The sequence below is a fragment of the Micropterus dolomieu genome, linkage group LG16 (genome assembly GCF_021292245.1).
Source record: "Micropterus dolomieu isolate WLL.071019.BEF.003 ecotype Adirondacks linkage group LG16, ASM2129224v1, whole genome shotgun sequence".
NCBI lineage: Eukaryota > Metazoa > Chordata > Actinopteri > Centrarchiformes > Centrarchidae > Micropterus > Micropterus dolomieu.
The window spans coordinates 13,812,407-13,820,234 of record NC_060165.1 but is presented as its reverse complement, the minus strand read 5'-3'; the positions used below and the strand labels follow the sequence as shown (position 1 = coordinate 13,820,234).

At 39.7% G+C, this 7,828-nt stretch overlaps 1 protein-coding gene across 2 annotated transcripts in view; it reads left to right on the top strand.

Moving 5' to 3' along the window:
* cacna2d4a (calcium channel, voltage-dependent, alpha 2/delta subunit 4a) overlaps positions 1-7,828 on the top strand; it is a 91,454-nt gene that overhangs the window by 28,271 nt on the left and 55,355 nt on the right. The window lies entirely within an intron of this gene.

Below are 7,828 nucleotides of genomic sequence, written 5' to 3'. Positions count from 1 at the left end.
CACTGAAGTTACAACAACTTCCTGTGTCATGGCGAAGAGTTGATCTTTGACGCCACGCCACGGACACGCCCATTGACGAAAACTCACAGATAGCACAAATTTTCATCTTCAATGCCTTTAGAAGGCACAGCAGAAAGTTGAAACCGATCCAACTTAATCCCTAGGAGGAATTCGTTAAAGTATGGAGTGTGTAAATCATCCAAAAATGGCCTTAAAATTCAAAATGGCCGACTTCGTGTTGAGTTTAGGATATGGGTTCTTGAGGCTTTTTTGTGCGTCTGGACATGATACATGTCCCCAGAAAATTTCGTGCATGTAGGTTGAACGTGGACGAGGGGCAAATTTTCATTCAGTCATTTTGCCACGCCCATGCGCGAAACCCATAAAATCCGAAATTTTTCACCATTTCTGACATGTGTGCAAAATTTGGTGAGTTTTTGAGTATGTTTAGGCCCCCAAAATTGAGCTTACTTTGCAGAAAAAAATAAATAAAATAAAATAATCCTTACAGTTTCAATAGGGACCTCGCACGGTTCGTGCTCGGGCCCTAATAAACTTTGAATCATTTTCTGCTGTGGTTCACTGCTCAGCCGTTTCTTTTTACATATTTGCCAACATACACGTACACAGACATACCAATCTGTCTGTGATAACTGCCTGCTGATGTCTCACCCCACGTACATGCGATGCTTGGAGAGTGATTATGTTCGTGGCTTCTGTTTAAAGATGTTTCAGATAACTCCATAAGGAAAAGATAGTTTGTAGTCTCTGGCTTTGTTTCACTGCTTCCTGATGTGTGTGTGTTTTGTGCTGGTAAGCCCATCTGTGACTGACACACTCATCAGCCATAATTATCTGAGCAAGACCAGACTCTCTGAGTGTGCATCCTGAGAGCAAGTGTGTGTGTGTGTGTGTGTGTGTGTGTGTATACCTGCGTGCATCTGGTGTCTAATTACACTGACAGACAGACTGACACTCCATACACACTTAAACACACGCACAAAACCCATGCGCTTATCTGTATTTCACAGCTTTTGCAGAAATCATCTCAGATGTGAAACCAATCTGTTATATTTGGATTGGAAAACAGGGAGAGTAGGGAGAAGCAAAAAGAGTTCAAAATAGATGTGTTTCTGTCGCTCTCTTAATCTCAATGCCTCTCATTCACAGTTTTTATCTTATTTTCACCATTTTGCTTCATTCTTTCTCTCTGTCTGCTTGTTTAGAAACATTAACGTCACAGTATGTCAAATCCAGAGCTCTGCTACTGTACCTATTGTAAATTCTCAGGAGCATAGAAACCATGATTATTAGGCCTGCATCTAAAAACAGCATAGAAAGTAAGGGAATTAAGAAAATAAAAAGACACAAAGACACATTTGTTGATGGTTGATTGTAATCCAGTGATCACTGATTGGAGGTCAAAGGTAATAGATTGTCTATGTTTTTATTCACCACTGCATCAATGTCAAGTGGAACAGCTTTTCTACCAGCTGCTTCCCTTCAACAAAAACATAGAGGAAAAGACAGCATCCATGTTTTATGGACTTGCTCTCTCTCTGACTTTCGTTACCACACCCTCACGCAAAGATACACATTCTTACCCTCACACTCTCGCACACTGCTCACCGTGCTTCACCCTCTGACACTCTTCCTTACCCTGTTAAACTGTCACATCTCTCTTTTCTTATCCTCGCTCTTCCTAAGCTGTCAGACCTATTCTGTCTTTCTCTTCCCCTCGATGCTCTCTTTTCCCCCATCGTGTCATCCTCTCTCTTAATTCTTTGTTTGCTCACTTCCTCTTCACATCTATTTCTTGCTGTAGCTGTGTAAGTGAGGGCGGCTTTGTCATCGAGGGTCACGTTTACCTTCTTGAACACAAGGGGATTTTCAAAAGCTGCCTCGTCAAGGGCCACACACACACACACACACACACACACACACACACACACACACAGCACCACAAAGCTGTTGTGTACCCGCCTTTGGCATGACTCATATACTTGTATTACCTATGCCTTGATCTAGCATTTGAACACGTTTCCATGTTTATACATTAAAATCAGCAAATGCAATGTAAGTGCTGTGCACAAAAACAGTTCTAAACAGATCTGTTACATGCAAATGTGGATCTCTGTAAAAACAGTACAGAGAACACTGCCATGTTACAGGTTGGTATAAATGTATAGCATTTTGTAGATTAAACACAGTGGCTAAAATGCTGCTATTTTATGCTACAGTGCTGTATTTCATTGGTCAGGGAAATCTGGTGGTTGTGATTCCATTTCTGACCACTGAGTGTCAGTGTTTGTCTGAACAGAATGTGTTCAGGTTTCCCCAAGTGCCTCTCTGCGTTCTGTGTTTAGCTTTCACGCTGATTTGGTGACAGATTTAATTTCTCCTTCTGTGATGAAGTCCAAGGATTTGGTATTTCAGAGGCTGATCCTAAATCAGAGTGACTACAAAAACTCTGTGTTTATAATGTTCTAAGGCTCGGCAATGGATTAGTATATCTCTGTGGCAGAAGTGACAGGCTGTATGTAAATGAACCTAACGCGCTCCTATTTACAGAGAAACAGACTAGAAGAAAGAGAGATAAGCAGGTAAATAAAAAAGACAGAGAGAGTAGGGAAATCATAAAAAAGGATAGAGAGAGGATATTTTACATGGAGGAGGAGCGGAGGAAGCAGGGAATAAGGATACAAATGAGGGAGAAAAGGAGGTAAGATGGGGGAGGTGAAAAAGTGAAAAAAGACACACTATAGACCAAACAGAGCAAAGGATAAAGAGGGCAGAGATGACAAAAAAGAAGGTGAAAAGACTAAAAAAATTATGGGAGAAGAGGTGACAGAAAGATAAATGGTGAGAAGATAAGTGAAAGGAGAAGGGAAGGAGAGAGAAGATGAGAAATAGTGAAAGGTGGAATAAGATAGAGGACCAGGGACAGAGAAAATGAGATAAGGTACTGCATACAGATGAGCTGTTACCGACTTATGCTGTCATTTGACCCCGCATTTATTCCACTTCAGTTTCTGACTATATCTCCTAACATCATATTTTCCCTTTATCTTTTTCACACAAAAAAGTGATGTACACTGCAAAACATTTTGGAAGAGAAATGCCCCCAAACCACTTCAAGCTGATTGAAACACACCAACATTTATAAGTATCAAGTATTATTTGAATTCGTTCCAAGGTGTATAAATCTAAATAATACGGTTAGGCTACTGCAATTAACTGGTGTTGCATGTCTGAACTATTCAGTCTAGTCTTTAAAGATTATTTTACCTTCACATTATAAAGTGCTATTGATAATTTTCAAACAATTGGTAGGCCTAATTGTTGTAGTCTTTCAAAGCTTCTTAGTGGTCTAAATGTAAATTTGTGTGATATGTTTTTATTTGAATCAATGCATATTGACAAGGAAATGCTTCATCATCATCATCATATCATCACAATCATCATGATAACACAACACACCATAGAGTTCTGGGCAATGTAGTGTTTGAGGCCCTCAATCATCATGGCTGCTGCAGGTTTACGTAACAAACTATAATTTATTATTCTTTACACACACAGGCTATAGGAACATGTTTTAGCTAGCTAAGATACTTAGCTACCAACAACACAAGACCTGCTGACCAGGGGGTGAGAGGACAATTTTCTAGATTCATAGACAGAGTTTAGCCATTGCCTTTCTTTCACTTACTGTCCCTGTGAAATTAATGGCTGTGTTTACACTTATATTTAAATGCCTTTAAAATATCACTTCACCCTATTTTCACACATGCCCTGAAGATGCAAATTATTAATTTAAATCCATATCTCAATTAATTTTACCTGATCATCTTCTCCATTTCTTTACATTAGTGAGGTGACCTGAAGTGTGTCTCTAGTAATGCAAACATGATCAGTACTGGACTGAGGGATGGGGGATAATCATAGGCCTCACACCACCTCAGTCTCCTGCAAATATTTTTAATATGCAACTAGTCTTCATAAATGCAGCAAAATGTTAGGGTGTGGAGTAGGGCTGAAATGATTCATCGATTAAATCGATTAATAAAATGCATCGACACAAATTATTTGCATCGAGGCTTCGTTTAATCCATATAACTTTATAGCACACTGTTTCGCACGGACATTTCCGTCCACCGTAAAATTAAACTGAATGAAAGTGAAAAACGGCTGCGCCTGATCAGAAAGCAGCCGGTGTTCTGCCAGCGGACCACAGACAAGGTAACAGTAACAGCAACTTTAGCATTTAACTGAAATCATGATTTATTGTTGAGTTGAAGGCTAGCCAAGTAAGCCGCAGACCTCAGCTATAAATGTCCACACGTGCGTTTGTTGTTCTCGTCTTTGGGCCTTAAGTTATAACCTTACAGTCATGAGTTAACTGGGTGTCGGGGAGCTGCACCTTTTAACTCACTTCCAGCTCTCAATCCCTGCTACTTGCGTGTGCTAATTCATCCTTTCACCCAGATTCTTTGTCTTTATAATTGCCATCTTTATAATAACAAACAACAGCTGTTTCATGTGCAGGATTGCTCATATCCCGTTGTACATTTCACGTGTGTTTTCTTGACAAAACGTGGTTTGGAGACCAGCGTCGGGTGACAGAGCCGCTGTCAGGTCGTGTAGTGTGTGACCCCCTGTCACTGATCAGTCACATAGTGTGAACGCCACAACGACTTTAAGACTCCCGTCACAAGACGGCAAGTTGTGTAGTGTGAACAGCGCGGCGATTGGCCGAAGCTGAAAGTCGTGTAGTCTGCACGAGCCTTTAGTATAACTTGTATAGCACTCGAGTTATGTTTGTGTTTGTAAAACAGCTGTCTGGTTGTTGGTCTGATGTTTGCTGTATGACACTCTATGAATTTCTGAAAGGACCAATAAATATCACCTATAAACGTACACAGCTGATCCTGTTACCGCCGCCAAGCAAAAGTAGTTCTTAAACAACACATCAATGAATTGTTGAAATAATCTATAGAAGCTTCGAATACTAACATCATCATTAGCTGCAGCCCTAGTGTGGAGGTCAGGGTGGTGGATAAGAGTTTGTCTTCAGCGCTGGTTTCACTGACCTGATGTCCCATCTCATGCAAGGCATTAGCCTTGATATTTTTATTATTTATCCAGGATGACGACCTCTCGCTAACGCTTTTTCCACTTGGTTTAGTTGCCATAACTCAATCTCAGCTTTTGGATATTGCAGAAATAGTAACGAATTGAAAAATCTTGTAACCCAACATCTTGTAGATGCAAATGTTCTGTCTGATATCCTGACAACTACAATATGGGCAGCGTGTCTTTCCATAAATGTTAATGCTGCTTGTTATTTCAAATAAGTTGCATAATAAAAAGTTATTTGTAAGAGATAAAGTTGGTCCTATAGCACTGCTTTAAAAAAAGACCTTTCGATGCAGCATTATAGGGCCCTCATCACTCTCAATGGCCAAACTCTTTCTAAGCCTCTTGCAGAAACTTTACCAACTACTGAACACAAAGTCAATAAATGAACATGACAAATAAACAAACATTACAGAGATATTAAAACCTAAAACAAAACAAATCATAGACGCAATAACACAAGAAAAGACATACATCAGGAATTGATACAGAAAACCATGGAGAGTTACATCAAAAACCATTTTGGGGATCGCTGGGCCAACACACCATATTAGAGACTAATATAATAATATTTATCTGAATCATACCCAGGCATAAGATAACACACTATTAATATAGGTTTATTTCCAGCCGATTAAAAATTTGAGAGGGAACAATAGTTCTACTTTAAGGAAGCAATATGCAATGAAAGCCAGATTTTTTAAGTTGCTCATAACTGAAGACACAACTATAAAATGTTAAAGTTTACATGAATATTTCAGGGCTTATATAAGGATACTTATGGAATAAAACTATTGAAAGCAAACAAACTAACCTGTTTTTATGAAAGCACTGAGAAATAACTCTAATAAGTGATGACTACTAAGTTTATACAGAAGGACTCTTTGGCAGTAACACAATTTTCATGTTATGGTGACACAACTTCCATTGCATATTGCTGACCTTTCAGGAAAACATGAGGACAACAGTATGGGAGAAGGGATGGATGAAAGGAAAGAAAAGAGGTGGAAGTCTTTAAGGAAGCGTGAAAACCTTTCCTTAAATAGAACTGAATGGAAAGATTGATAGATAGATAAAGGGACAAGAAGGAGGAGGAGGCAGGGGGGAATAGCAGCTTATTTTTATTTAATCCCTTGTTCGTTATAATCCCTCTAGGCAAATCGTCCATGTTAGAAAGAAAGAGAGGAAGGGAGGAGTGAGAAGTAGGCCAAAGGGGATCTGGTTGGGGAAATAAAGTGCAGGAGTCTGAAGTTTGTAGTTCTTAGATGACTTTTTGTAGTCTTTGCCAGGAGACAGGGTTCTCTGAGATAGTGCTTCCATGCCATAGTAGCAAACATTCACCTCTGTGGGGTGAAATCAGTCTGAAAATTTGCTCAGAAAATAAAAAGTTAGTCAAAGCAAAGTCTGTGGTCCTTTAAACCTCAACAACTTCACTAAAACCATTGTGAATACTTTTCTGAACCTGCCTAGAACCATAGTCCAAGTAATACCATTTGTTTGACTTTTTCACCATGTTATGAGACTTTTGATCGGTCCAGATACTGATGATATTCATTTAACAAGCATTAAGTAAGCCAGGGCCTTGTTCCAATGAAAAGTGACAAATACAGCAAATTCAAATTCCAGTTAAAACGGTTTGTTCCCCAATGAACTAAAGTGATAAAATTCATTGAAGAATCTCACCCCTGGAGAATGTTATTGGTCCAGAGGAGACCCAGAGAGAAATAGATCTGGTCCAAATAGGGGAGAATATCTAACCGCTCATGTTCTTCAAAGGTCTAGCCATCCATGAGTGATTATTTTGTCAATCCATATGGTTTCCTGTTCCATGTTAAACATCTCTAAGAAGTTTCAAGAGACACGGGACACAGAAGACTGCGTTTGATTTCCTATCAACATATAATCTGTATGTTTCCCCAGTATTCTCTGTCACAAAGTGCTAGAGAGGTGTTGACTATATAAATGACATCTCTTTATGTTTATCCACAAAGTTTTCCTCGTTTTGCCCAAGCTTTCCACCGCTGCCTGTTTCTTTGGGGTCCAAGGGAACGTCAGAGGAGCATTAGGCCAGATGAGGTTGAAGGGATCTTGGCTGGGGTCCTGGTTTTTTGGGGGAACTATTGGCTTTAGAGAGGTTGAGGAGGAGAAAGATGCAAACAAAATGAGAGCTGAGCACTACCTAATACCACAAATTATTCTCATTGTTGTGACTATTGATACATATCTGTCCCTGAAAATTTTACAAATACTTACCATCTAGACTTACCATCTACCATGAGTGTCTTGTAACAGATTAAATGATATGTTTCATACTAGAGAGAGTACTAAACAGTTTTTTGATCGCAGCCAATATAATGGTAAATTCAGCAGCAGCCAAGAGCAGCAGTAGGTGGTTGGTAGGCGAGTTGGAGGAATGATTGGTAACAAATACTGCAGTGAGAATAGCTCCAAATAGGAAACTCAGAGAACAGATAAGGTATGTGTACGTAAGGGGGTGGGACAGAAAGGGAGAAGGTTAAAAATAGAAAAGGGAGCAAGAAAGGAAGACACAAAGTGGGAGCAAGGTGTCAGTTTGAGAGTCAGAGGGAGATATACCATAACTCTCTGTGTGCATAAAACAAGCTCTTTCATCTCTCTCCTCTTCGAGCCCTTTTAATTTTCGCCCCTTCCAACCTTCACCCTTTGACATGCC